Genomic DNA, 27,483 nt, shown 5'->3' with positions numbered 1-27,483 from the left:
GAAGACAGATTTGCCATGCTCTTCCTCTTTCTTCCATCTCCATCTACTGACATCACCACCAAGCGACTGAAGTGCTGATCAAAGGGGAGAGCCTGGCTGAAGAGCAACCAGTCAGCTTGTGGTGAGGAGCATCTAAGTTTGTAAGGGCACTGAAAGTGTTCACACACACATGCTAGAGGCTGTGTGTGAACAGCTGAGGAGTGGGGGATCTCACAGCAGAGCAGGGTACGGTAAGTCTGGCTCCCAAAGTCAAGGATTGGAGTGACCTAGCAGATCACCGCCCCAGCTAACACCAGGGGAATGATTCCCAGTTTCTGATAGATTCTTTTAGCAGGTCTATTGATTCTTCTGTAAGTGGCTCTCAATCTCTGTTAAAGGTCCCAACAAGTTTAAAAGTCTGACATATACTTTGCTATGAAGCTGTGTGTGTTAGACTGTGTATAGATGTTACTATTGAATGACTAATTTCATGGTTGACTATTCATCACTATGAGTTGGGATTTGTATTAGGGGGTGTGAGGAGAACATAGCAAGGTCAACTAGCCCATTAGAGGTATATAATTGTGTCTTATTTTGGAGAGGTCTAGAAGGCATCACAGTTCTTCTAGGTCTCTTCCATTCATTAATTCTTCTCTTTTGTAAGTGGAGTTTGTGGGGCACAATGACAAGTGTCCTGAAATGATCCTGCAGTCTTGGTGAAAGAAACATTAGCACTGTTCCTGATCACAAGGAGTCACTTAACTAAATTATTTACATTGGTCTGAGCTCTGCTACCCATCTGGTGGCTTAACAATGTAGTAGCTGACAGAGACCACGTTCTTGCTGAATCCCCTCCGCCCCAAACACACAGAGCTGTCTGCAACCAATTGAGTGATGTGCGTGGGGGGGGGGGAAGGCATCCTCCCTCTCTCTCTCCTCTTTCCCAGATCACAACTGTTGGATGATCCAACTGGAGAAGATGCCATCTTAGTCTTCTATGTCCTCCTTATGTCATGCTTCATCCCACTAATAGCACTCTAGCTCAAATGGCAGGGTCTGTGCTGAAGGTTCTGGCTTCTTTTTCTACAGAATGAAGAATTGTATATATGTAGCTGTGGCTCATTTAAGTGAGCATGTGGGGAAAACTTGAGCAAAATCCCTCAGACCGGAGAGAGTAAGAAGAAACACTTCCCCCATTTGTATTAATTCTAATCCATAATTTTTAAGCAAGATTTTTTTTTCCTGTTCAAATTTACATAACTGAAACTGTTGGAGGACACCTTTATTGAAGACTCTTCAGTTAAGGGCTAAGAACTCATAATCTACATTTGAGTTATCCAAGAAATCCTCTGTATTTTTTTTTTTAAAGATCTGAAATTCCTGTTACATACTTTTTAACATCTATTTTTTTTTAAAGGGTGCGGGGCAGCATAGATAGCAATGCTGGCAGTTAAGGTTGCCTGATGCTTTCTATTTTAAGACCCTGTTTTCAGTTCATATCTTTACCACATTTTAACTAATTGGTTGAAATTTTCCATCCTGGGTGTCTGCCTAGCGCTTATTTTGAGATCATGAATTGTGAGTTTCTCATTTTCTGGGTGCTCCTCTTGAGACCCTGGGGTCTAGTCTACAGAAGTCCTGAGCGCACTCAGTTGTAACTGATGTCAGTGGGAGTTGTGTGTGTATAAGGAGTCATAGAATGCTGACTCCTCTGAAAAATCAAGCCTGTGGTATCACATTTGGCACCCAGAAAATGAGAAACTCAGGTAGTGGTCACCTGTGCAAAATTTGGTTTTTAAGTGATGCTTAACTTTAGTGGACTCTTTCTACATTTTCTCTGCCTCAGTTTTCCATCTGTGGAAAAGGGATAATACCCCATCAACTCACTGGGCTGTTGTGAAAATTAAAGTTTGTGTAATGCTCAGATACTATTAGCATCCTGGAAAGCATATAATTTTTTTTCTATTCAGAACAATTTGAGACATCTGTAGTAAATCATCACATTGAATAAAAAAAAGAAATATGGAATAGCTGCTAATTCAATGAGCACCACCTGCTTTCAGATGAGGTCTTTGTCCTGTAGAAAAAATAGTATGTGGCCTTGTAAATAGATATCATAATGCATATGCACAAGGGAGTTGAATTAAGGTTACACAGGCAATCTGCATCCTAGCATTTCCTAACTTTTTTGAATTCTTCACTTTGCAACCTTGATATCTTTCATGTGGTTTTAAATCTAATATTGTAGAGAAAACAAAGTAACCAACCCATTCTTCTTTCCCTTGCTGGTAAATTTAATGTTTAAAATTAGTTGAGGATCTCCCAGAAAAGGACTGTTATTCCAAATTAGTATTACTTCCGAATTCCCTTCCTGTCCAATCTCAGTTAACTAATCACCAGAAGCATTGATATGTAATTCTCCTGGCTCAGAAAACTCACAAATCCTCATGTAAATCATGCCAAAGTTCTCAGCCTCCTTGCCGTTCCCCCGTCACGTATCTGAAGGCAAAAAAGAAAATTGCATTCAGAACCCAGGTCATGCCGCAACAGAGGATCTCATGCTAAATGCTGGGCACAGTTTTTGGCAGCACAGTTAGTATTTCTACTTCTTCCACGATGACTGATGCTTACAGCAATTTGAATTTCTCTGCAGGTTTGATATAACTTTTGGCAGATTTCAGACTCTTTTGGTGTGTGCCCAACAGGAGAAAACTAATGTGTTCTGGTGTCTCTCCTACAAAATGTGGAAGAAAAGGTCTCTCCCTGCATAAAGTTATGGACAGTTTGATTCTCCCTTTTATGATCAGGGTTGAATAATTCTTATACCACACTCCTCAGCTGTAGAGTACGAATTGCTTTTCATATGCAGGTAAGCATTGTCTCCATTTTACAGATGAGAAAACTGAGGCCCACTGAGATGAAGTGACTTGCCCAAGAATGGTGGCAGAATACCATGAATAGAATCCATGTTTCCTGACTCCTAGTCCAGTGCCACTAGACCATGCTGTTTTTCCTCTAACAAATGGGGTAAAGGTTTAATATGGTAAAATGGAAACCCTATATTGTTCAAAATACACAGTACTCCTTGAGCAGATCAGTTAACGTCAGTGGGACAATGTGAGGACTGAAGTACTCCTTAAATCATAAAATGGCCTCAATTTGTTGCAAAAGTTTTTCACACCATTAAATATTTCTCTGCAACAGCCAACTTCCTACAGCTCAGGAAAAACTGTTTAATGGGTACCCTTTCTGATCATTATCTCTGCAAGGAAACAGTGGAATATTCAAGCTCTGTTTTGAATGCTCTGTTCTGAGAGCTTGTATCTTTTTGAGTGACCTTTTCAGAGAAGTGTATAGTAATGTGTGAGTGGCAACTGCACCCTTTTCAACCCCTGCATCCCAAGAGACACCCCTGCCATTCCTGCTCTGTCAACACCGGCAACTCTCCAGAGAGAATGTTCTGCCCTCACTTGAATAAGATTCTATCTTGTCATTGAAGGAGTTATAACTAAGATGTGACCAAAGGCCTGTTCTTGCAACCTTTCCTCTTGGAAGATGTCATCCCTTACAGCTGAAGCCAATGGGATTACTTGGAGTAAAGTTCTTTCACACGGGTAAGACCCAGAATGTTGGGTCCTACATCCGGCTCACTTTACTCACATGAATAGTCTAATTGACTTAATTAGAACCAGCGCGGCTAGAGAAAATAAACAAAAGCTGCACTCAACAATGATGTATCCTCATGGGTTACTCTCTGTAACAAGAAAGTAAACAGAAAAATATCTTCCCAAACTGCAGTTCAATACCGTCCTGTGATCTTAAGTACACTGGCCAGTATTGCCAAAGACAATCCTCTCCTGCCTCCCACTCTTACCTGGGGAAAGGAAAAACTCCAGCTCAGCTCTCCATTATTATGGAGACAACTCTCCTGCGTAAAGGCGAGAAGGATTTGTGTATGAAATTACATCATGAATAAATACTTTAAATGGAAAAAAAACCCTGCAAACTTTGGTGGGTGATGGCTAATTCAGCTCCACACTCATAAACTTACACTTTGCCACCTCCTCTAGGGTGAAAGGAAAGGTTAAGGCTCTGGTATGGGATTGGGAGGCCTGGCTTCAATTATCTCCTCCACCCCACTACTTCCTATGTGACCTTGGGCAAGTCATTTATACTTTACTTTCAATCCCCATCCATAAAAGAGGGATAATAGAAATCTGCCTCATGGGATGTTTTCAGGATAAATATGTTAAAGATTGTGAGGCTCTCAGGTACTTATGACCTTCATTACTGCTGTATGAGATTCTAAATTCTCTATATACCACTGGCATATCTGTATATATAAAGTTATTCCAAAAATAACTTTTTTTAGTGTTTTTTTTTCAGTAAACAAGGCTTTGTATTAAGGTAAGAATGATGGGCATATCCTCAGCTAGTTTAAATAGGTAGCACTTCATTGCCATCAATGGAGCTATGCTGGTTCATACCTCTTGATGAACATAACACATTCATGGTAATTCATAAATATGACAAACTACTACTACTCTCTTTTTGAAAATCATTTTCTCATTAGCTACTGATATGCTTTCTGCCAACTGAAGTAGGAAAGCTACAAAGAAAGTAACTTTATTATAAGAAATAAAATGTGCAATCCTGTACTTTACCATTTAGTTAATACAAACCATGCCTACATGTGCATGATTGTGCCCTATCTAAAATGGACCTGATCCACAACTGCCTTATACCTAGTCTAGCCATGATTGCAAAGTGGGTATAAAATAAGTCAGAATGATAGCTTCTTATGCCCACTTTGCAGAGATGTAAATGACTACACAAGGTGCAAGGCAGCAGAGAATCAAGCCCAATATATCAATCAGAATCAAGTTTAAACTTTTCTTATGTCTTCAGGACCCTGCCCAGCTCTACCACTGTTGAGATCTTGGGCTTGATTCTCCATTACTTTAGTCCAGTTTTTTTGCTACTGTTCCTCCACTGAAATAGTGAATCAGGCTCTGTCTCTTATCAGGATTCTGCCCACTTCCCCACTCTGACAGTGAAACTAGCCTCTGTCCTATTCTCTTCCGTCCTGGGATGACTTTCAGTATGTAATGTGAAGCATGTGTGTAAATTTCTGTAGGGTGGCCTTTTTGTATCACCTTTGGGTCAGAGGCGTTTTTTATCTTGTCTTATCTAGTGCCAAACCCCTTTTTAACAGAAAGCAGCTAATCCGAATACATAAATGAAATAACTTCTCATAGGTTGTGACTGTACAATCTCTTATATAGAACTATTTCTGATAGAGAATTTAATTTATAAAATAAGGCTAGAGCTAATAAATTGCAATAGAAGCTGAAAGTGGCATTTAGACCTCCTTAATCTTGGCTGCTGTAGCTGGCAGTGTGTTAAGCTTCTATACTTCGGCAAAGAAGTATATGAACAGAAGAATTAGAACTGAGCAATCTGGGAGCTGAAGATTTCTTCCATAAACAAAACTGTGAATCAGGTTCAAAGGGAAGCACATAGTCCCTTACCTTCAAAGACACCCACTCAGTCAGTTGGCAGTGATTAAGTATTTGTTGATTTTAAAAATAAATCTCTGAACTTCCTGTATAAGCATATCTATCAAACCTCTGAAAATAGGGGGTGGAGGGTTCCAGATTCATAGCTATCCAACTAAAAGTGGTGGTTGAAGATATAATTACACTAATGGTGATAGAATTATCTTTTTTTAAAAATATGTAACAATTGTCACTGGTATGTTTTATTAATAATGGAAAATGTTAAATACAACAAATAGCTTGGTAGCTGCACATTTCTTTGCCTACAGTTATGATGTAATGTATTTTCATGGGACAGTTTAGACAATAAGCTATTGATCACATTGGGATATTCCACTCTAGTGTTATAATTCTGTAGTGTTGAAAACTAGCTTAGAATAAACTCTCTCAACTTAAAATTTGCCACTTTGCTATCCCTTCCCAAATTGGCTTTAGTATTACAAGAACAATTTCCCCTCACTTGCTGAATCAAATACTTATGGTTCCCATCGCCTGCTACTGGCTCCCTAAAAGCTGCCTTCTTCCCCCTCATCATCTTTGTGTCTAAATCTTGGTAACTTCAATAAAAAGATTGGCACAATCCAATGTGACCTTGTAACACTCTCCCTTACTTCCTTTTCTCCTGCCACTGACTGAAATCTCCTGCTTACTGCTCATCTTCACATACCTCTTTGATCCCTTCTCCTTCTGACTACTAACTACATTTGCACTTACTCTCTGTCCCTCCATTAACCTCACTGTTTGCCAAGTTACCACCCCCAGTCTTCCCTCTTAAATCCTTTCCACGGAACAGTATTTCTTCTGTTTTGTCTACAATAAGTGAGTGAGTTGACCTTTTTCCTTTCTATGCTCATCCTCCAGACTGTTTTGTTTGTGTAAAACTAGGATTTACACTCTTCTGTACCAGGAACTATATCTTTATTTGATCTGTAAAGCCCCGATACCATGAAGCGTATAATAAGCAGAGATGACTTTTTGGAATTCTGACATTATTTTGAATTTTACTTCATGGATTTTTCACTTTTTTACATTATTTCACAACTTGTCAATAGTAGCAGTGTATAGTACAATTACTATTTACATGTCATAGTTGAAATATTTTTTAAAAAAAAAATCAAGGGCAGCAACTGATTGAAATAGCTTAAATAGAATCTGGTCCTGATCTTACAAATAGAATATAATATTCCAAACCACACCATCAACTATTTCACTAGAGCTGTGTGAATAATGGCATTTTATAGCTTTCTGGCAACTGGAAAAAAAATTATTTCAGGTCAAACTATTTTTAGATAAAATCAGCACATTAAATTTTAATTTCAACTGAAAATTTGAAAAGTTCATTTTTTTTTAAACCAAAGCAATTTGGCCTAATGGACACCAATTTGAAAATTTTCAGTGTCACCAAATTTGCATTTTTCAGCAAGAAAAAAGTTGTTTCCAAAATATTTCACTAATTCTAATGTAAAAATCCTACATGAGTTTTGGAATTGCAAAACAATGTCAAAATGGCAGTGATTTATAGTTGACACTTTTTTAAATTGAAATTAAAACTTTGCAAAAAGGGCTTTTTTCACTTGAAAAATGTTTTGAGGAGAAATTTCTGACTAGCTTTAATATATTTAAACTGTCCTTAGGCAGTGATTCTCAATTATTTCACTATTTTTTTTAAATGACTCTGTGCATCCAGAAGTAGAGTAAGGGCCTTTCCTTTTGGGAACTGTTTGTTCTCCTTTTGTAATTAATTGGAAATATGATAGTTGGCTCTCTAGTTGATCTTGGTTGGCTGATCTGAGGTCAGACTTAAAAGCTGCAATAGTGAAAAGAGCCAGAGAGAGGTGGGTACCCATTTCGCACAGAAATTCAATTTCCAGAGCTGTTTGTGAAACTCTAAAAATGTTTCATGACTTCAATGCTCTAGTAAGGACTACGAAGAAACTGAATAACTTTTGTTTAATTTTAAGAGTAATTTATTCTTAACCACCCACATGCCTCAAAATACTCTTGGAACTGTCAGATGGAATAAACAAAATAAAACTGGAATTTCTAGACCACGTCAGACTGAAATAAGATGTTCCAAAAGGGAAAAACTTTTTTCCAAGAATGGGGGAAAAAAATGATCACCAAAATGCCCTGTTTCACTAACCTGAAACATTTACTTTGCCAGAGGAATATTTTAAAAAAATACATACAAAGATCTCAAGCAGAAATTATTTTATGAGGCTGTGAGAGAGAGAGACGGAGAATAATTACTGCAATAAGGCTTCCAGTACAATAACTCTAACACTAATTTGTCTTCAATTTAACACGTTTTGATGCAAGTTAATGTCATATTAGCCTTTTCTGCTGCTGGACCAAAAATCTAAATGTTGGATCTACCAATGCACAATGAAAATTTAACCATTTCACTTCACTAGATTATATACATCCCAACATTGAATTTCTTCTGCCTCTTAAGAATTAATGATTCAGCTCCTCTTAGGCCTTTGAATATTAAGATTATATAGTTTTGTTTTTTTTTAATTCTCTCCATAGATGATTCTCATCCTTTCCCAATTATCTTCTTGGCTGTACCCTACAGAACCATTTTAATTACATTCAAAAGATATACTTCCCACAAATACTAAAAACCTAAAAATATATTTCATAATTACTTCACAAAAATCCATCTATAACCCATTCTAATGAAAGCCATAGAAAAGATGATATTCCAAACTCAAGACTCTACTGTGAGAATATAGAATTTTCTAATCCTCTAAGAAGATATTAGAGTAGCAGAATGAGACAGGCAAAATATAAAACTTTTTTAATATGAATTACGAAATTTATGTACATTTGCCCACAGCACAAAGAATCAAAACTTTTGAGAAAACAAAATAAATATCTGGACTTCTAACCTGCCCCCTGAAAAATCCCCAACCACCACTACTTCCTAGCAGCCATGGACTTCGGCTATTGATTTTTGTGGAAGGGGTAGAGATTTTGCTTATGAAAAGTTTCTGATCATTTGCATTATAGGAGCATATATAAGTCATCCTCCTTCTGGTCATCTTAAAACATTTGAGAGCCCTTACTTAAAGGTCTGTAAATGTACCCAGATTGTTTCTACACCATCATACATTATAGGACACTAAAACCATCATTATCTTTAGGTTGGGGACATCACAAATGTTTAAGGTATTTAAGTCCACACTTCCAAACAATAATTGCATATGTGTATAGTGCCTGTAGGCTCACTTTTGAGGCCCATAGTCAAAAGCTCCAATAAAGATTTTTGCATTGATTATACTATATATAGATTCATAAATTCTATGAATCTATATAATCTGATCTGTCAGGGTATTACAATATTACAGCATTAGAATCTTTGCTATTCATGATGTCATGAGAAATGTATGTTAACTATTGTTTCATTTTCTCTAGTAACATGCTGTTAGATGATAAACAAAATCAGTTACTAGACTGGACTAGATGACTTCTCAAGGGCCCTTCCAGTCCTATGATTCTACGAATTAATGTTTAGAGCTGTGTGGAGAATTTTTTTGCAGAGGATTTTGAAATATAGCTACCTTCTGACTTGGAACAAAACTCAAAAGAAAAAATCTAAGTCTCCTGCCATAGGAAGTAGAACTCCAGTTTTGGGACAGCCTACCTGGAGGGCAGCTACAGACCTCGGAAGCCCTGGAGTTGCCATTTCAAGGGAAGTTCCTCTGGTAGACTTCTCCATAGCTGTGGACCTTGGAAGCCATGGCCAAATCCCTTTGTGGATTTAGCCCATAAATTGTTTTTTTTTCCAAATCTATAGAAGCAGGACAATAACACTTAGGTTAGTAACCATCTTCCTAGAGTGTTTTGAGGATATGTTAATGATTGCATAGTGTTTGGAGACATGTATTGTGTTTTACAAGTTCCAAATTTTATTTTATTTTAACTTATGCAGAAGTCATACCATATTAAGGAATAGATTTATATCTTATGCACTTTTTACCTCTATTTCTAGGCAAACATTTTTATTACCATATTCAGATTGTATACTTGTCTTATTTGCAATTCTGTATCACTGTCTGTTCTTGCTATGACCTACAGGCCTCTTTATTCATTGCCAACCTACCACTGCCTAACCACCAAGGTGTCTGAACCAGTTTTCTTGGAGAACATGCCATCTATTGAGAGCAGGTTTAGTAGTGCATTACTAAGTGCTCCCTATGCACATGTATCATTGCCCCAGCTTATAAGCACTTATAAATTACAGTAAAAAAGATTGGATTTTTATGGTGATCATCTGGTCTTACACATCATTAAATCACAATGCAACATGAAAACAATGTGCAGTTTAATATCAGATAACGCTAACAACTACAAAGCCAGCATATACTTAATCTCTTCTCAAAATGTCATGTCACAGTGAACCATTTAGTCCATCTTGAACTAATAAACAAATATAGATATGAGAATGGGCAGTAGAACTTCTTGTTCATGAGCATATTTTGAGACCTAGGGCCCAGTCTACCATTCAAGTATGTGCTTATCTTTTATCTTTAGTAATTTCACTTTCTTAGTTCCTTCTTCATCCAAGAAAATGAGTTGTGAACTTTTAATTAAGACTATATGTGGAACGAGCTAAACAAGCGGTATGGTAGTCTTGCATTTTTTGTGTGGCGTAAAGGGCCAGTAGAATAATATGTGAAGTATGCAGTGGTATACATTAAAATTATGTGAGAGAGAAAAGGATGGCTTGTGGATGAATTCTCCCCCCCCCCCGCTTTTTTTTAAATGGGGGTGAGGGGGAATTTAATTACCGATATTGGCAATGCTACCTTACCATTAAAAATGGTAATTTTAAGCCTCCCCCCCCATAACTTGGCCAAAGATTGACTACAGTTCACTTACATTTTAGGGACAAATATCATTATTCTGGCAAACTGTCATGAAAATATTTTAAAACCTATTGTGACAAAATTCAGCTAATGCTTATGCCCTTTTGTTATGTGGAGAACAACTTTTTCAACATTAACAATGAATTGCACAAGTATGTTAATTGCAAACTGTCAGACACATACATTAGACTTGTTTGCAACAATAGTTGCAGCTGATTACAGGATCAGCTTTCAATGTTTTGAGATTCTCTGGAAGTGTGAAGGTGATTCAGGTATGCTTTATATTATAAAGGTTCATCAGTGTTCTCCCTGCGAGGCCTGGTCTACAATTTTAGGTCAAATTTAGCAGCATTACCTCAATTTAACCCTGGACCCGTCCACACAACGAAACCCTCTTTTTTGACTTAAAGGGCTCTTTAAAATCTATTTATTTCTTTACTCCACCTCCAAGGGGATTAGCACTGAAATCGGCCTTGCTGGGTCAAATTTCAGGTAGTGTGGACACAACTCGATGGTATTGGCCTCTGGGAGCTATCCCAGAGTGCTCCATTGTGACTGCTCTGGACAGCGCTCTTAACTCAGATGCACTGGCCAGGTAGACAGGAAAGGCCCACAAATTTTTGAATTTCATTTCCTGTTTGGCCAGTGTGTCTGCAGAGCTCATCAGCATGATGTGCACATTGCTGGGGCACATTGCCCAGCCCATATTTTGTGAAGCCTATGACCATGTCCCTCTCATCACTGCGCTGCTGTCACTTCCTCACCTGGTTTTGCACGAAACAATTATCTGCCATTCCTCTGATGGAGGGAGGGGTGACTGATGACATGGCTTACAGAGAATTAAAATCAACAAAAGGGGTGGCTTTGCATCAAGAAGAAACACAACTGTCAGATAGAATGGCCCCCTTAAGGATTGAACTCAAAACCCTGGGTTTAGCAGGCTGTTGATTTCACAAAACAAATTGGGTCAATTTCTTGTTTTGATCCATTGCTTTTACATCTTAGGCTGGCAGCAGATGGTGCAGTACGACTGCAAGCCATCATCATCTCCTGGGTGCTCAGCAGAAGATAGGAGTGACCCAGCCAGGTCATGCCCATGTCTGCCCAGGTGCCCCTGACCGATCTCACAGAGGTCAGCTAAAAGAGCACCCAGGAATATAACTATGGCTGCCAATCGTAATGCACCATCTGCTGCCAAAAGGCAATGAACTGCTGCTGTGTAGCAATGCAGTCCCACATCTACCAGCACCCAGGAGATGTACGGTGACAGTGAGCTGAGCGGGATCCATACTTGCTGTGGTATGGCATCTGCTCAGGTAACCCAGGAAAAAAGGCACAAAATGAGTGTCTGCTGTTGCTTTCACGAAGGGAGGGAGAGGGGGGCCTGATGACATGTACCCAGAACCACCTGTGACACTGTTTTTGCCCCATCAGGCATTGGGATCTCAACCCAGAATTCCAATGGGCAGCAGAGACTGCGGGAACTGTGGGATAGCTACCCACAGTGAAACGCTCGGGAAGTCGATGCTAGCCTCGGTACTGTGAAGGCAGTCAGCCAACTTAATGCACTTAAAGCATTGTGGGGGAAGACAATCGACTATATAAAAATGATTTCTAAAAAACAACTTCTATAAATTTGACCTAATTTCGTAGTATAGACATACCCTGACTGTGCCAGGATTTAAGGGTCATAGTGGACAAGCAACTCAACACAAGTTTCTGGTACAGTGCTGTCACAATGTGATTATACATCTAATGTGATCCTTGATGTATAAACACAAGAGCAGGAGTAGGGAGCTGATTTTACCCCTTATACATCATTGGTGAATGGATACTGGAATAAAGCATTCAGTTCTGGTGCCTACATTTAAAATTGCCAAAAATCTGGAGAGGGTGTAAAAGGGCTGAAGGTCTAAAGGGCTTAATCTGTTTAGTTTATCAACAGAGATTGATAGGTGACTTGATTACAGTGTACAAATACCTTCACAGGGAGAAAATGTCAAGTACTAAAGGGTTCTCTAAGCTAGTGGAGAAAAACAATGAACTAATGGCTGGAAGCTGAAACCAGAGAGTGTCAAATTGTAAATAAGACACACTTATTTAAATAAATAAGTGAGCTGATTAACCACTGCAATAAACTACAAAGAGAAATTATGCATTCTCCATCTCTTGGAGTCTTCAAATCAAGACTGGATGCCTTTCTGAAAAATATCTGCTTTAGCTCAACATAAGTTATTGGGCTCACTACAGAGATAAGTGGGTGAAATATAATGGCCTGTGATATGTAGGAAGTCCTGCTAAATTATCTAATTCAGAAGATCCCTATTCTGGCCTTTAAATTATCAGTTTATCTATTTAACAACAATTTACAAAGTCCAGAGTTAGGAGCAGTTTGTTCCCACACATGCCTACAGGGGCCCTCTGTCAGGGGGAGCATAATGCTTCCTGAAATTCCTTGGTATGCAGAAACTGCACACCCCTATCTTCGTTTACAAACATCTCCCAAAGCTGATCATTAGCTTTGCTAGCAAGTTCATCAACCCCCCCCCCCCATCCATTCATTTCTCGCTGTTCTCTTTGGGGACATGTAATGCTCCCTCACGCACCCCGGAAGAGGGAGGTCCATGGAGGGCTGCGATAGCCTGTCTCCAGGCCTGTCTCTGTTTGAGTACTGGGCTTGCCGGGGCTCAGGCGGCCAGCAAACAATACAGTCTTACAGGTGGGCTGGGGCCTGGGCTTGAAGTGCTCAGGCAGCCAGCAAACACAGTCTAGAGGGGGCTGGGGTCACTCCTCTGAAGAGTGATAGCCGTTTGCAGAGGAACGAGGGTCAGCCCTCCTCCCTACTCCACCGTGTCCCAGCCAAGGGCCCTGGCAGGGGCAGTGTCAGCTGCCCCAGACACAACACGCTGACAGACCAGGCTTTGCAGCCAGCCCTACAGCAGCTGCCCCTGAGCCACTTCCTGCCTCCCCTGGGGTGGGTACCTCCTGCATCCAGGTGTTGTCCGGCTCCTCTGCGTAAAACACAGCGGGCACTCCAGGTCAGTCGTCGTCTGCATCTGGGGCGTGGACCAGGCTAGGCAGAGGATCTGCCAGAAGATGTTCCAGAATCAGCGGGACGTCCTTCCCCTCTGCAGGTTTCCCCCTGAATGGGCTGCGGGTCTGGTCTTTTATACTTCTGGCCCCGCCCCTCTCCTTCCAGCGAGGGGGGCGGGGAGGCTTAGGCTCCACCCTCCCAGGGTCGGGTAATGCTCCCTCATGCACCCTGGAGGAGGGAGGCCCGTCCACCTCACTACAGGGCACCATATGCTTCTGGGGGAGTAGGGAAGGAACAGCCCCCTGCTCTTCTCCAAGAGCACAAGCAGAGCAGTTCTTAAGCAGGGTGGCCAAGGGGGCGGTGGGGGTGGGGGAGATTCTTTGTGTTCTCTCACTTATTTAACAACCAGGAGGAGTCTAGTCCTACATTAATAGAGCTCTCAAGAGAAGAATGATTCCATTTTGCAGCAACTTCCAAGATTTTGAAATCTGAATGGAAAATATTGTATTTTTCAGTCCAAGGCTCTTTCAAATCTGAAAGACATTAAAATATCTAGGAGGGGTGAGAGAGAGAACTGGGAACAATGGAGACTTGAACCTGGGTCTTCAGCTGTCAGGACTATGTCCTCACCATCCGGGTACTGAATGTCTGTCTCAAGCTTCCATAACTAACACTTATTTGACTAAACAGAAATTTGACTAGTTCTATTCATTAATAAGTATAAGTATTTGATCTAGAGCATTTATTCTGGAGAGTCTGAGTCCATCTGATAACTTGGGGAATCCATCCATACAAATTCTAATTGATACTGTGAAGTTGTCCTTATGAAAATTACTGTATCATGGAATGCCACTGTCTGTGTAACCACCAGGGGGCTAATATAACCCACATGCCTCCTGCGTGTGGTGTTCTGTTACCTCTAGTGGCACTGAGACCACTTACAGATTAATGAGTCTGTTACAGCCTTAGCTAAGAGCCACATGGCTTTTAGCTCATGCAGTAGAGGCTCATGCATTTAGTTCCAGAGGTCTGATCCTGCCCACTGATTATTGGGGTCTCTCAGTGTTGCACTAACAACCTATAAGTGCGCACCTGACTAGGGACAATAGAGAATAGTTGACCATACTACACGGGTAATTGAATGACAAACTTTTTTCAGAGATATTCCTCTCCCCCAACCCCCACCCCAAAAGACACAAGTTTTGCCACAACAACACAAGTTTTCCTGCCAACACCACAAATGCTGCTCATTCAGGGTAGAAGGTTTTTTTGTCAGCAGGAGAGCTGCATGACTTTTAGCAGCACGGCTATAGCAACAGCCATGTTGCTAAAAGCTCTGTAATGTAGGCATAACCTTTGACTGGTCAATAGATATGTGAAAGAGGTCTGCAATAGATGTGCTAAGGAAATGGCGGGAGCTACTTCCCTCAACTTGTGTGTAGGGGACTGAATTTAGAGAGTAAAAAATTCCCAAATAAGACAGACAGGGAATCAAAAAAAGGAGCTTAAAAAGAACTTTAAGGGGAAGATGTGAGAGAGCCACACAGGAAATGAAAGGCAAGAGCGGAAGAGGCAGGTATGTTTTCATAGTGGTGAAGGTTGGGGGGAGAAGTTCAGCTACAGGACTAAGCAAGCTGGTCTTGGTGGATTGTATAGTCCCAGAGGGGAGTGGCCCCATGGTGGTTCAGAAGTCAAACCATTAGCTGAAACAGAAGGTTTCTGTGCACTCCCAGAGGACCTGAACTCTAGCCCAAAGAATACATCAGAGTGATGAAGAAACTGAGGCAGGGAAATGTGCAGGGTCTTATTTTTGCATAGATGTGAATTTCTTGTGCTCTTAAAGAAGGCACAATGGTGTCTTAGAATCAAGTGCAAAGTTTATCTGTATGTGTCTTCGTTGTAACACGTACCCTCCATGAGAAACTGTGGGCCCAGGATGCCCATATTTCTAGAGTTGTGAGGGAGTGTGTGTGTTAAGCTTGTGCAAGGACTCAACATTGTTAACAGGCTAGGCAGAGAGGTTGTACAGTCCTAGATCTCAGAAAGGGGGTGCTAGAGAGAGAGAGGATTTACACCTAGGATATGCCTATGGGACCCCAAGCCAGGACTCTGTTCAGACTATGGAGGCTTAAAGCACATGGAGAAAGAAGTCTGATCCCTTCACACCAGTCTAGTAAGTGGCCAAGCAAGGTCATTCCATTGGATCTGTGACCAAAGTCCACAAGTGACTATGGTGACTAGAAATGAGAACACAGTCACATTCCCATCTGTTACCATGTCATCTTAAATCCAGAATTCCAGTTGGAGCTTCTTAACATTCCCTCCTCCATGTCCAGAGGTCTGTGTGTTATCCAGAAACCCCAGAGCTCCCATGGATTTCTGCTGACCTGGTAAGGCCTCTCAAACCAGACCTAAAACAGAAACACATTAGAAGCCCTTCACTGGACACTCTCTCCACATCTTTGGGGTGGGTGTCATTCTAACATCTTTTCCCCTCTCACATTCTACCTGCCTATTCCCTGTTTACACAAAAGGGATTGCACATCCAGCCCAGAATTTGTCCCACTGGCATTGTCTTGATTATTAAAGTTCATTTCATCTCAATCTTTTAGTTCCAAGTACAAGTTACGAGTACCTTACTAATTATCCAAAATGTAAAATTAATGAGCAGAGGAAAACTAAGTTCTTCAAAATTCCTCAATGGTGTAGTGTCTTAAATATGAAACAAAAAATCTTCTGTAGTTTGTTTTGGGGAAGATTCTAAACAATGAAAGCGACCAGAGGTATATCTACATTGCAGTTACAACTGCAGCTGAGTCAGGCACACAGAGCTTGGCCTAAGGGTCTGTTTAATTGCAGTGTAGATATTCGGGGTCTCTGAGCTTAGTCTGCCACCCGATCCCAAACGTCTACATTGCATTTTTCCATCAACCTAATGGCGTCTATACCGGAGGTCAGATTAATTATATTGCTCAGGGGTGTGGATTCATCACACCCCAGAGCAACATCGGTATACCAACCATGCATTCCAGACCAAAGGAAGAGCTCTGTGTAAGCCTGAAAGCTTGCCTCTTACCAACAGAAGTTGTTCCAATAAGAGATTACCTCATGCACATTCTCTCTCTAAACTGGGAATAGGCAGGTAGGATGCCAGTGGAAAAGATGTTAGAATGACACCCCAAAGGTCTGAATAGTGTCCAGTGAAAGGCTTTAACGTGTTTCTATTCTTAGGTGTGGCTTGAGAAGCCCTACCAGGTCAGTAGAAACCAAACATCTACAGCGCAATTAAATAGTCCCTTAGCCTGAGCCTGTGAGCCCAAGTCAGCTGTCACAGGCCAGCTGCAGGCTTTTAATTCCAGGTAGACATACCCCTTGAGACAAAGGTTTTATACCCTGTGTATAGAAATGTAATGAGAAAATAATTTGAGTACATAATTACCTATCTTGATCAATATCCCTTAGTGTTTATGTAGGTTCCCACCACTGCAGTTTTGGAGTGGCAGTTACGGTGCTTTCTAGTGTGACCGAGTTAAAGTTGCACTTTCCCAAGAAGCCAGAATTTTCTGAGATTTACCCTTTTCTTTAAAACTCTTAACATTCTTAAGAGGTAATATATACACCTCAAACAGGTGTGTGCCTACAACCTTAACTCTGATGTGTGTTCCCCCCCTGTAGGGGTTTCCTACAGCTTCCTAATAGCTCCTACCATCAGATGGAAAGGACTCTAGTGGTATGTCTATGCAGCCTGCTGAAGTGAGCCTTCAGGCGGGGTCGATATCTCATCACCCTCTTGACAGGATGGGAAGGGGGAGAAAATGGAATCCAGGAGACAACCTATGGATGTAGGGCTTGAGGAGGTACTGTGGCTTATTGGCCAGGGGCCAGATTTTTAAAGGTACTTGGGTGCCTACACGAGGAAATAAGGAAACAGATCAACAGAGCCAGATGTGTACCCAGAAGCCGCCTACTGCAAGACAAACCCAAGAAAGAAACCAACAGGACTCCACTGGCCATCACATACAGTCCCCAGCTCAAACCCCTCCAACGCATCATCAGGGATCTACAACCCATCCTGGACAATGATCCCACACTTTCACAGGCCTTGGGTGGCAGGCCAGTCCTCGCCCACAGACAACCTACCAACCTGAAGCATATTCTCACCAGCAACTGCACACCGCACCATAGTAACTCTAGCTCAGGAACCAACCCATGCAATAAACCTCGATGCCAACTCTGCCCACATATCTACACCAGCAACACCATCACAGGACCTAACCAGATCAGCCACACCATCACCGGTTCATTCACCTGCACGTCCACCAATGTAATATATGCCATCATATGCCAGCAATGCCCCTCTGCTATGTACATCGGCCAAACTGGACAGTCTCTAAGGAAAAGGATAAATGGACACAAATCAGACATTAGGAATGGCAATATACAAAAACCTGTAGGAGAACACTTCAACCTCCCTGGCCACACAATAGCAGATTTTAAGGTGGCCATCCTACAGCAAAAAAACTTTAGGACCAGACTTCAAAGAGAAACTGCTGAGCTCCAGTTCATCTGCAAATTTAACACCATCAGCTGAGGACTAAACAAAGACTGTGAATGGCTTGCCAATTACAGAACCAGTTTCTCCTCCCTTGGTTTTCACACCTCAGCTGCTGGAACAGGGCCTCATCCTCCCTGATTGATCTAACCTCGTTATCTCTAGCTTGCTTCTTGCTTGCTTATATATACACCTGCCCCTGGAAATTTCCACTGCTTGCATCCGAAGAAGTGGGTATTCACCCACGAAAGCTCATGCTGCAAAACGTCTGTTAGTCTATAAGGTGCCACAGGATTCTTTGCTGCTTCTACAGAACCAGACTAACACGGCTACCCCTCTGATACTGGGTGCCTAGTGAGATTTTTCAGGAGTGCTTATCTGCATGTTTAGGGGTCCATCTGTGTCTTTAGGCACTTAAACATGGCCTATGGTCACTGGATTAGGGCCCAGATCTTTTGGCTCCCCTTATTGGCTCTGACAAGTCACTCTTCCCCCTTTGTCTGCCTAGTCTGTTTAGAATGGAAGCTCTGTGGGGCAGGACTGTCTCCTTCTCTCTGTATACAGCCTAGCACAATGTGGCCCCCAATTTCAGTTTGGGCCTTGAGGTAATAAGGTAACGTTAGTAGCACATACCAAGCTTTATGAAGTACAAGTCAAAACACATAGTGTGTGGCTCACTCAAGCAAATTTGTTCCTTGAACATAACAGCATACACATCGTCCACAACAGAAACACAAGAGGCCTGATTTTCATTTACGTCTAGGGGCCTTTATACTAGTGCTGTGAGAACCACTAATGTACATGTCCCCCATGCCCTGTAGATTCAGAGGTGGGGAGACTTTGCTTGGGCCAAAAGGGGAAAGAAAGCCCTTGGCTTCTGTGTTGAGCTGGACACTATTTGTATTTTTTATGAATGTGGTTCATGTGGGCCTGTGCGTTTCATGGGTTACTTGCTATAGAGTGAGATCAAAAGGTGTTGTAAAAGGAACCAAGCAGGAAAAGTAAATGACCTAGTTAAGGAGCATCCAAACAAACACTTAAGGCTTGTCTTCGCTACAGCACTAAATTGGTGCCACTGCAATCGATGCAGTGGCATCAATTTAGCTAGTCTGGTGAAGATGTGATAAGTCGACAGGAAAACATCTCCCACCAGCTTAGTGTGGTGTAGACACTGTTCAAGTCAATGTAAGTTACATCGCTCACAGGGGTGGGTGTGTTACACCCTGAGTGATATAACTTACATTGACTTAAGCCTTGGACGCTATAACCATGAAGAGGAGATTCCTCAGCCCCCACTTTGGCGACAAGGCTGAGAAAAGAAGGTTCTAAGGACCTGGGCCTAGAAAAGGGAGAGGCTGCCCAGGCAGTGTCCCTGGAAGCTGACAAGGGGATACAGAGAGAGCCTGCTGTGAAGAGGACCATATATTTCTCCCAGTCAGTAATGTGGTGGGTTAGCTGGGATGAGGGGAATTCACAAAACCTGGCAAGGAAAGATTAAAGTGGAAGATCTATGTAGATAGGCCTTTTGATTATTTTGTTGTTGCTGCCCTTTGTGCTTTGTATCTTTGGGGAAAGAACTCTATGCTGATTTGTTTTTGAATGTTGTTTTGGAGTCTCCTTAATCAACTTGCTGGTCACAGGTACCTGACATTTAAAGGAGTTACAGGTGCCAAACTCAGTTGGGTCTGTTGCATCAACACTTAGTTCCTGTCAAGTGCACTCCCTCAAAGGACACAAATGTGCAGTAAACCCTAGACCCGTGACAGCCCTGTGAACTCTCCTTGAGTTTGAGAAGAGGGGATCTGTGGCTGACAAGCTGGGCAGAAGGGTGCAGCATAAACCTACTTGGCATCCCACCCGTCACCCTGACCAGGTATGCCATTTTATGCTGCTAGGGGGTGGGGGAAAGCTTCCTCCTCCCCTTGAGACTAGCTTAGGGCACATGTTTTGGGATCTGCTGAAAAGGCAACTAGTGTGATGCCATCATTTTGTTGCAGCTTGGCAGGTGCATAGGGCAGGTGTTTCCTGGTCAATAGTGTGGACTGGTTCCTGGATAAACTGGAATGGGAAGCAGATTAGGAAAAGACATCACCTAAAGAAGGTGGGGAATGAGGTTGGGGCTCCTAATCTTTGACAAAATCCTAAACCAACCCTCACTTCCCCACTCCCTTCATATGATGAGTGGGTTTCTGGGTCCCAGAAATGGGAGCGGAAAATGAAGGAGGGAAGAGGGTTGATGGCAGATGGATGGATTACAGAAGGGATGATAACCTGCACAGGATGAGTTATTGCCAGATAGTTCAAGTGTCAAGTATCAGAGGGGTAGCCGTGTTAGTCTGGATCTGTAAAAGCAACAAAGAATCCTGTGGCACCTTATAGACTAACAGACGTTCTGCAGCATGAGCTTTCGTGGGTGAATACCCACTTCTTCAGATGCAAGTGGTGGAAATTTCCAGGGGCAGGTTTATATATGCAAGCAAGAAGCAAGCTAGAGATAACGAGGTTATAGTTCAAGTGTGTTACTAAAGAAAGTTACAGCTCAATTAAACCATATTCCTGGAGTTTTGCTTTTTCTTCTGTAGTGTCCAGGACAATATAAACCAGGCCTGAGATTACAAATAACTGCATCCCCAGATTAATAGCTATTTAGGCCTATTACACTCTTTCCTGTACTTAGCTACTGATACTCTTACAAATAACTTTTATTTACCTATACCCCTTGCTTATTAGAGTTTCAACCAAGCCAATCTGTGGTGTTAACCCATTTAACTGAGGGCTAGTCTACACTTACCAGCCGGGTCAACGCGGTGAGTTCGACTTCTCGGAGTTCGAACTATCGCGTCTAATCTGGACGCGATAGTTCGAACTCCGGAAGCGCCGCGGTCGACTCCAGTACTCCACCACTGCAAAAGGCGGTGGCGGAGTCAACCTTGGAGCCGCGGACTTCGATTCCGCGGCGTCTGGACGGGTGAGTAGTTCGAACTAGGGTACTTCGAATTCAGCTACGCTATTCACATAGCTGAACTTGCGTACCCTAGTTCGACCCCCGCCCTTAGTGTAGACCTGCCCTAAGTTTGCTGGAAAGGTATATGCAAGTTTGTTGTTTTGTTTTAGAAATTAACAAAATACTCAGTTTGCCTGTCCTGTTTCTGTAACTTTACTCCCAGAATTTCCATTATTTTGATCTAACAAACTGCGGTGCAGCCTGCTTCTCAATATAGATATGTTGTAGATGGAGGGATTTTCAATTTTACAGCCTAGACTAGGAAGAAGGGACTCAGAATTGTGTGTTCCATCTTCCACATATCCGTCTCATTTACTGTGCTGGGCTCAATAGTATCCTTCTGTATTTTGGATTAGTCACGTTGGCCAAGATGTGTAATGGTTTCATAGCTTCTCTAAATGTTTATTACTGTTATGTCATTAATTAGAGGAAGCCAGATTTGTTGACAGTTGTCTCTAAATTAGGATAAAAGGTGTAATTTTTTTCTAAATAGCTTCCAGTTTTACTAGGGTTTTAAAACATACAAGTGTAAACACCCTACAGTTCATCTTGACCAGCTAACCCACATTAAAATACAAGTTGTCCTGGGAACACTAGGGTTTTTAAATGTTTTATTAAAGCATGCTGGCTAACAAACTTGATGGGGGAAGGGAATGAGGACTTTTATCCTATTCTAGGCATAACGTGAAGGCTTGACTTCACAAGACATTCTTGCCTTGTGTGAGGCTGATAGATCTGTATTTGAAAAATGAACCCCAGTACTGTACTGTTAGTTGATTTAAAAAAAACTGAGGACTTTTTTTCTTTTACTGTGAGTTGAAGTCTATCTATTCATCCCAATCCTGGGTATCAGTAATATTGTTGTTCAAAGTTGCATTTGAGTACCAAACTATAAAAGGGGATTGTCAATATAATGATGCAATGACTCTCCGGCACTGTGCCTCCTGCTGGTCGTCCTGGGAATTAGCTCTTGTCCAGCCCAGAGCACCCTCTGCAGTCTGCTGTCTCACCTGCCACTGGCCCTGTGTCCCTCCCAGACCCCAGTGCCCTTTACCTCAGGGTCTGCTCCAGCAGTACCCACTTGCTCTGGGTCTCCCTTCCCAGGGGAACCCCCAACCCTCTAAGCCCACCTTGCCGCAGTGGCTACTGCCAGTCATCATCTAGCCCCTGCTCATGGGGAAAACTGCAGTCTGTCATGTCCACTCATCATGGGCAAAGAGGTTGGACCAGCTGCCTCTGCCTAAGCCTGGGCTGCACCTCTGCAACCCCTGTACCAGCTTTGGCCTTTAGCAATCTGCAGCCTGGGGATTTGCCAGACTAGAGTGCCCCAGCCCTGCTCCACTTCAGGTACCTTGCTCCCAGGCAGCTAAAACTTCCCACTCCAGGGCTAGAGAGACTTCTCCTTCAGCTCCTGGCCCCCAGCCCTCTTATCAGGGCCAGCTGAGTCCTAATTGAGATGGTCACACCTGTGGTCAGCTACTCAGGTGCTTTCATTCCTTTTCCCAGCCACAGCCCTCTCCAGGGCTCCTTTTACTATTGCCCCCCCGCCCCGGGCAGCCCTCTCCCAGGGCTGTTTTAACTCCTTCAGGGCCAGAGTGGTGTGACCACCCTACTACAGTCAACTGTTCTGTGTGTAGTTTTGCTTTTTGTGGCACAGCTTTCACCAAACTGGTTCTCCTCTATTCAGCTCAAATTAGCCCAGTCCCTAAAATTTATCAATCAGCCCTTAAGATCCAGGGCTTGCAGTCTTTCTACCTCCCTTTTGATTCTATGGAGGTAGTTGGGCATGGAGCTATTTCCCCTCCATCATCCCAGGGCCTTTTGCTTCAGTGCACTCTCTGCTCTCCTTCCTTTTATAGCTGGGCTTGTTTTCCTTATTGATCTCAGCTGTTGGTGCTGTTGCCATGATTGACAATTGTTCTGGGGTGTGGTCAGCCTAGCTTCCTGCAAGTGGGGAAAGCTCTCCTCTCTCTTCTGTTTATGTTCTTTAGGGGGGGGGTTATGACCCCCCTAACGGGGATGCTATAAGCATGTGTCAGTAGAACAGGAACAGCTGAAAAATAAAGAATTATTCTTCTGTTTATGGCTGAGTGAGTATATGATCAGTGTTTTCTAGGATTTCAGTTCCAGCTCTTTGTTAGCTTTGTATTTTTAAGATTATTTTTGAACTGGGAATGTTGTAGAAATATTTAGGCAATGTCTGACTCATGACCTCAAATTTCTCAAAATACCTATGCTCACTGAATACCTATGCTCACAAAATGCCTGCTCACTGAATTGGGTATCATTTTGGATCTATGGACCTTTAAAGTCTAAAATTAATAGAATGGGTGTGAGTTTTTTGTTTTTCTGCACAAAGATGACCCAATCAAACCCCATTAGTTGATGTCAGTGGCCTTAGAAGTGGAGTGTTCCATTGTAATTGTCCAAGAAGGGGGAAAAAAAATCTGAGTTCCAAGGGGAATAAACAAGCTGGGATACAAAAAAAAAAGGGGGGGGGGCTGCTAAAGACAATAGAGGGATGCCACCTTAAGATTTTTGGTTTTTTAACTCAAGCAGGTGGGGGGGGTGAAATTCTGTGAGTGTCCGTCTCTCTCTCTCTCTCTCTTCTCTGAAACTATTGCTTATAGAAAACTTTTCTCAAACACCCATCATAGCCTGAAGTTCAATAACTTTGTCCTAAAAAAAAAATCACTCATGCATATATCCAAGGAGCTTCATGTTTTATCCTGAGAAGTCATGCTATTGTCTCCAAACAAATATTTAGAATTTTAAATGTAACAATTTGTCATGCTGGAAGGTTTCATATAACCCCATCAGTAGTCTGGGGAAGATTGGCTATTACCTAATCACCCATAGGTTTTGAAGGAAACTTAACTTCTATATCAATCAATTCTTTCAATGAACAATATGGATTACAAAAACTTTGACAACTGGGAGTGGATGCCAGCTGGCCAATTTACAAGCTGATCAGTTCCCTGTATTGAGTCTATACTCCTGACACTTGAAATAATTGATTGCCAATAAAATTCCCCTGAAGTCTCCATGATCCTGTTTGTTTGTTTTTTAATCTGCTGAGACTGGAGAGACTGCATCAGGCAGAAAGATGCAATTCTAGAAAGACCTGTGCATCCTGCTGTTTAAATTTGCACTTCTTGGATAAGCTGGGATATAATACAGTCACAATCATCTCATCTAAATGGAAAACTCCCTTGTTATGAAAGCATGGCTCATTACAAAGAGCAATGTGTTCGAAGTCATATTTTGATCCTTGCTATTATAAGCTTCAGTCTGTTTTAGGTTTAGCTTGATGTTAGAACACCAAAGGAAGACCAGAATGTCTCCCTTCTCTTTCCTGTCCAACAAGATGAAAAGTGTTCAATAATAGCAGATTTTTAGTCTAATATCCATTGCTTCTACCTGTCTGCTGCCCCCACTCTGAGAGCCAAGATGTCCTTTATGGAAGCAGCACTTACTTGCAACCATAGAGAGATCACCACGGATAGAGTGCAGGGTTAGCTGATAAAAGGAAACAGCAGCAAGAAGATTTTAAAATAATAGAAAGCTGGTACAATGCTGTATTTCCACTTTACCTGGTGAACAATTAATGAAAGGCACTCTTTAGTGCAATTCCTTTTAACAGGCTTTTCTAGCTATGCAATAATATCTAAGACTACAAAGAGATTTTTCAGGTGAAAAAGGGAAATTCTAGCTAAAATTCCTGTTTTCAAGATTGAATGAAGTGGTCTCCAGAGAGGTTTATTTCATATACTGATTGGCCTTTGTGTTGTGCTTGACATAGATCAATACACTATTAGTTCTGAAGCTCAAAAGGCAATACAAAGCAATAGTTATCACTCAAAAAACTTTGATTTTGTGTTTCTCAAGTATGTTTCCTATCAATAGGATTAATTAAAAGCCCAGGAAATCATGAGTTAAGCCAAGAATCGCATCCACCGTTTCTTTTGCCTTAGTAACCATCCAAACTCATTCACACACTCCTCAGCTTCACAGCAAATCCCCTTTTAATTCTCACCTATCACAATACACATGTCCAGTGCATCATAATCACGCCCAAACACCCAAAGTAGGTGACATGTGAGTTAAAATTAAGATATGCTTCCTATAGTCCTATGTGCAGCGGTAAAGTGTTTGCAGTATTTATATGTGAGAATGTTGGAGGTCAGACTTTAGGTTGTGCATTGAGTATGATTATGAGGCATTGAATGTATGTGATGTAGTTGGTTATATGCTGGCTGAACACCTGGCTAAGGAGTGTGGCTAGGTGGAGGTAGGAGTCAGCAATAAAGCAGTTTCCTCACATCCTCCAAAAGAGGTAGCCAAAGAGAGAGACTACCATGAGAGAGGAGTGGTGCGGAGAGAGGTGATCAGGCCCCCTTGAATATATCTGGAGGTAAGAGAGCAATTCTGGGGCTTGCTGGAGGAAAGGTTTGATTAGGGACTAAAGAAGGGTCCCTACTGGGGTGTCAAGTGGCTATGGGAGCTAGGGCCATCTCTCTGCAGCTCCTCCTAGAACATCAAATGTATTTAATCAAATTTCCAAGTGCAGAAATAAGGGTGACTTGGTTCTAACCCTTTTGAAGCAAACTTTGGGGTTCAGTTAATAAATCCCTTAGTAAAGTGAAAGCTCTGCATTCACAAAGGCCAAGTGTCAACAGCAGGATAGACACAGTAAGGACAAATTCTTTGCCCTAAACAAGCAGAGCTCTGGCACAGTGGAGGGAGAGCATGGGGGACTGGTTGTGCCTCACAGATCCTCAGTCATCCAGCTCTGGTATGTGTTAAAGAAGCAGGGAGGTTCCACTAGCAGAGAATTGAACGTAGCAGAACAATACTCCACCATACCCCTTCTGTCACCTGCTCTGCTCTTGCCTCAGCCCCAGAATGCCCCCTCCCTGTCCTTACCCTACAGATGCAATGGGAGAAAGAGGTGGCAGAGCTAGCTCTTTTAGCCTTCTACCAGCAAAGTTCCCCCGTGCAGAGGGAAGAGAATCTTCACTATCTACATTTACTAATGATATTGTTATGAAGGTATAAATTAGAATTGGCGTATTAGACAGACTGTGACATGTCTCCTGGTAATTAAATATGATTTCAATTATAACACTGTCTGGCCCAGACACAGGATTACTTGGCATAGGTGTGAAGAAGCTGCTATGGAAACCTAGCTATCTTCCCTGGGATGCTTTTATTGTACAAAAATGAGTAGTCTGTACTTTTCTATAGTGGCCCCTAGTGACAGTCTCAAAGCAATTGCCAGATATCCTATCCCAAAGATATGGTACTGGAATTTCAGGTGGTCAAATAGTCTGAAAACAGGGCAAGAGATCATGGTAGTTGGCTAGTTCAGCAAATTGCCCTAAAAGAGAGAGCCACACAGCTGTCCCCTTAGGAGGAGGAAAAAGTGAATTCAGAAAAATCAGGGAGCCTTTCAAAGAAGTCTGGATTTGGTTTTTGATTGGCTATGCTAAAGATTTACATCAGGCTTTCATATGTAGTTTCTTTGTGGAGACTAGTTTATGACATGTTTTAAACTGTGTTTTAACCATGAGGTTGTTACAAGTGACCGTACACCATGAAAACTGGCTCTATTGATGCTTGGGTTGTCATATCTCGTTCCCTTAAGAATCTGTAATGCTTGAGGTGAAATTGTGTGGTCCAGGTGGGAAGCAGGCTAGCTTTAACTACTGTACTGCTTGTCATAACCACAATGCCAAGAACTGATTTTTTTGCACTAGGTTTCACACGCGTCCTTCACCAGCTGCTGAGAATTCTGATGTAACGTAATAGGCTCTCTTGACTGGTGTGTGAAGGTCCTGGTGCTTTTCCCCATGTTCCTTCTGAAAGTGGAACTGTGGTATATGTGATGACTACTTCTGCACTCACTTGGTTTAGTGGGCTTCTCTGCTTGTATTAAGATTGCCTTTAGATCAGGGGTCAGCAACCTTTCAGAAGTTGTGTGCCGAGTCTTCATTTATTCACTCTAACTTAAGGTTTCGCATGCCGGTAATACATTTTAATGTTTTTAGAAGGTCTCTTTCTATAAGTCTATAATATAACTAAACTATTGTATGTAAAGTAAATAAGCTTCTTAAACATTTTCAAAACCTTAATTTAAAATTAAATTAAAATGCAGAGTCCCCCGGACTGGTGGCCAGGACCCGGACAGTGTGAGTGCCACTGAAAATCAGCTCGTGTGCTGCCTTCGGCATGTGTGCCACAGGTTGCCTACCCCTGCTTTAGATGCTTCCCATTAGATGCTATTTTGAGTTGCTTATAACTTTACCAAACTTCAACCGTGTGGGCTGAAATTTTCCATGTCAGGTGTTTGCTATAGGCTAAATGTTTTGGATGAAATTTTCCTAAAACCGTTCTGCTATTTCTGAGTTTGAGAATAGGAAATAAAACATTGTTTTTCCCATGTTAAATATTGGTGACCTTTCCCTTGAAAAATCCCTACT

General features: G+C 41.8%; 1 long non-coding RNA gene across 1 annotated transcript; it reads right to left on the bottom strand.

Moving 5' to 3' along the window:
* Positions 1-604: 604 nt before the first annotated feature.
* Positions 605-13,513, bottom strand: LOC120401805. Its single transcript, XR_005596749.1, has 4 exons — positions 13,394-13,513; positions 9,187-9,333; positions 2,419-2,478; positions 605-1,062 (listed from the first exon to the last, which is right to left on the bottom strand). It is a non-coding gene; the product is annotated as an uncharacterized LOC120401805 (long non-coding RNA).
* Positions 13,514-27,483: the final 13,970 nt, after the last annotated feature.

The sequence above is a fragment of the Mauremys reevesii genome, linkage group 3, assembly GCF_016161935.1.
Source record: "Mauremys reevesii isolate NIE-2019 linkage group 3, ASM1616193v1, whole genome shotgun sequence".
Taxonomy (NCBI): Eukaryota; Metazoa; Chordata; order Testudines; family Geoemydidae; genus Mauremys; species Mauremys reevesii.
Note: the sequence above shows the minus strand (reverse complement) of the source record. Positions and strands in the feature narration are given on the sequence as shown.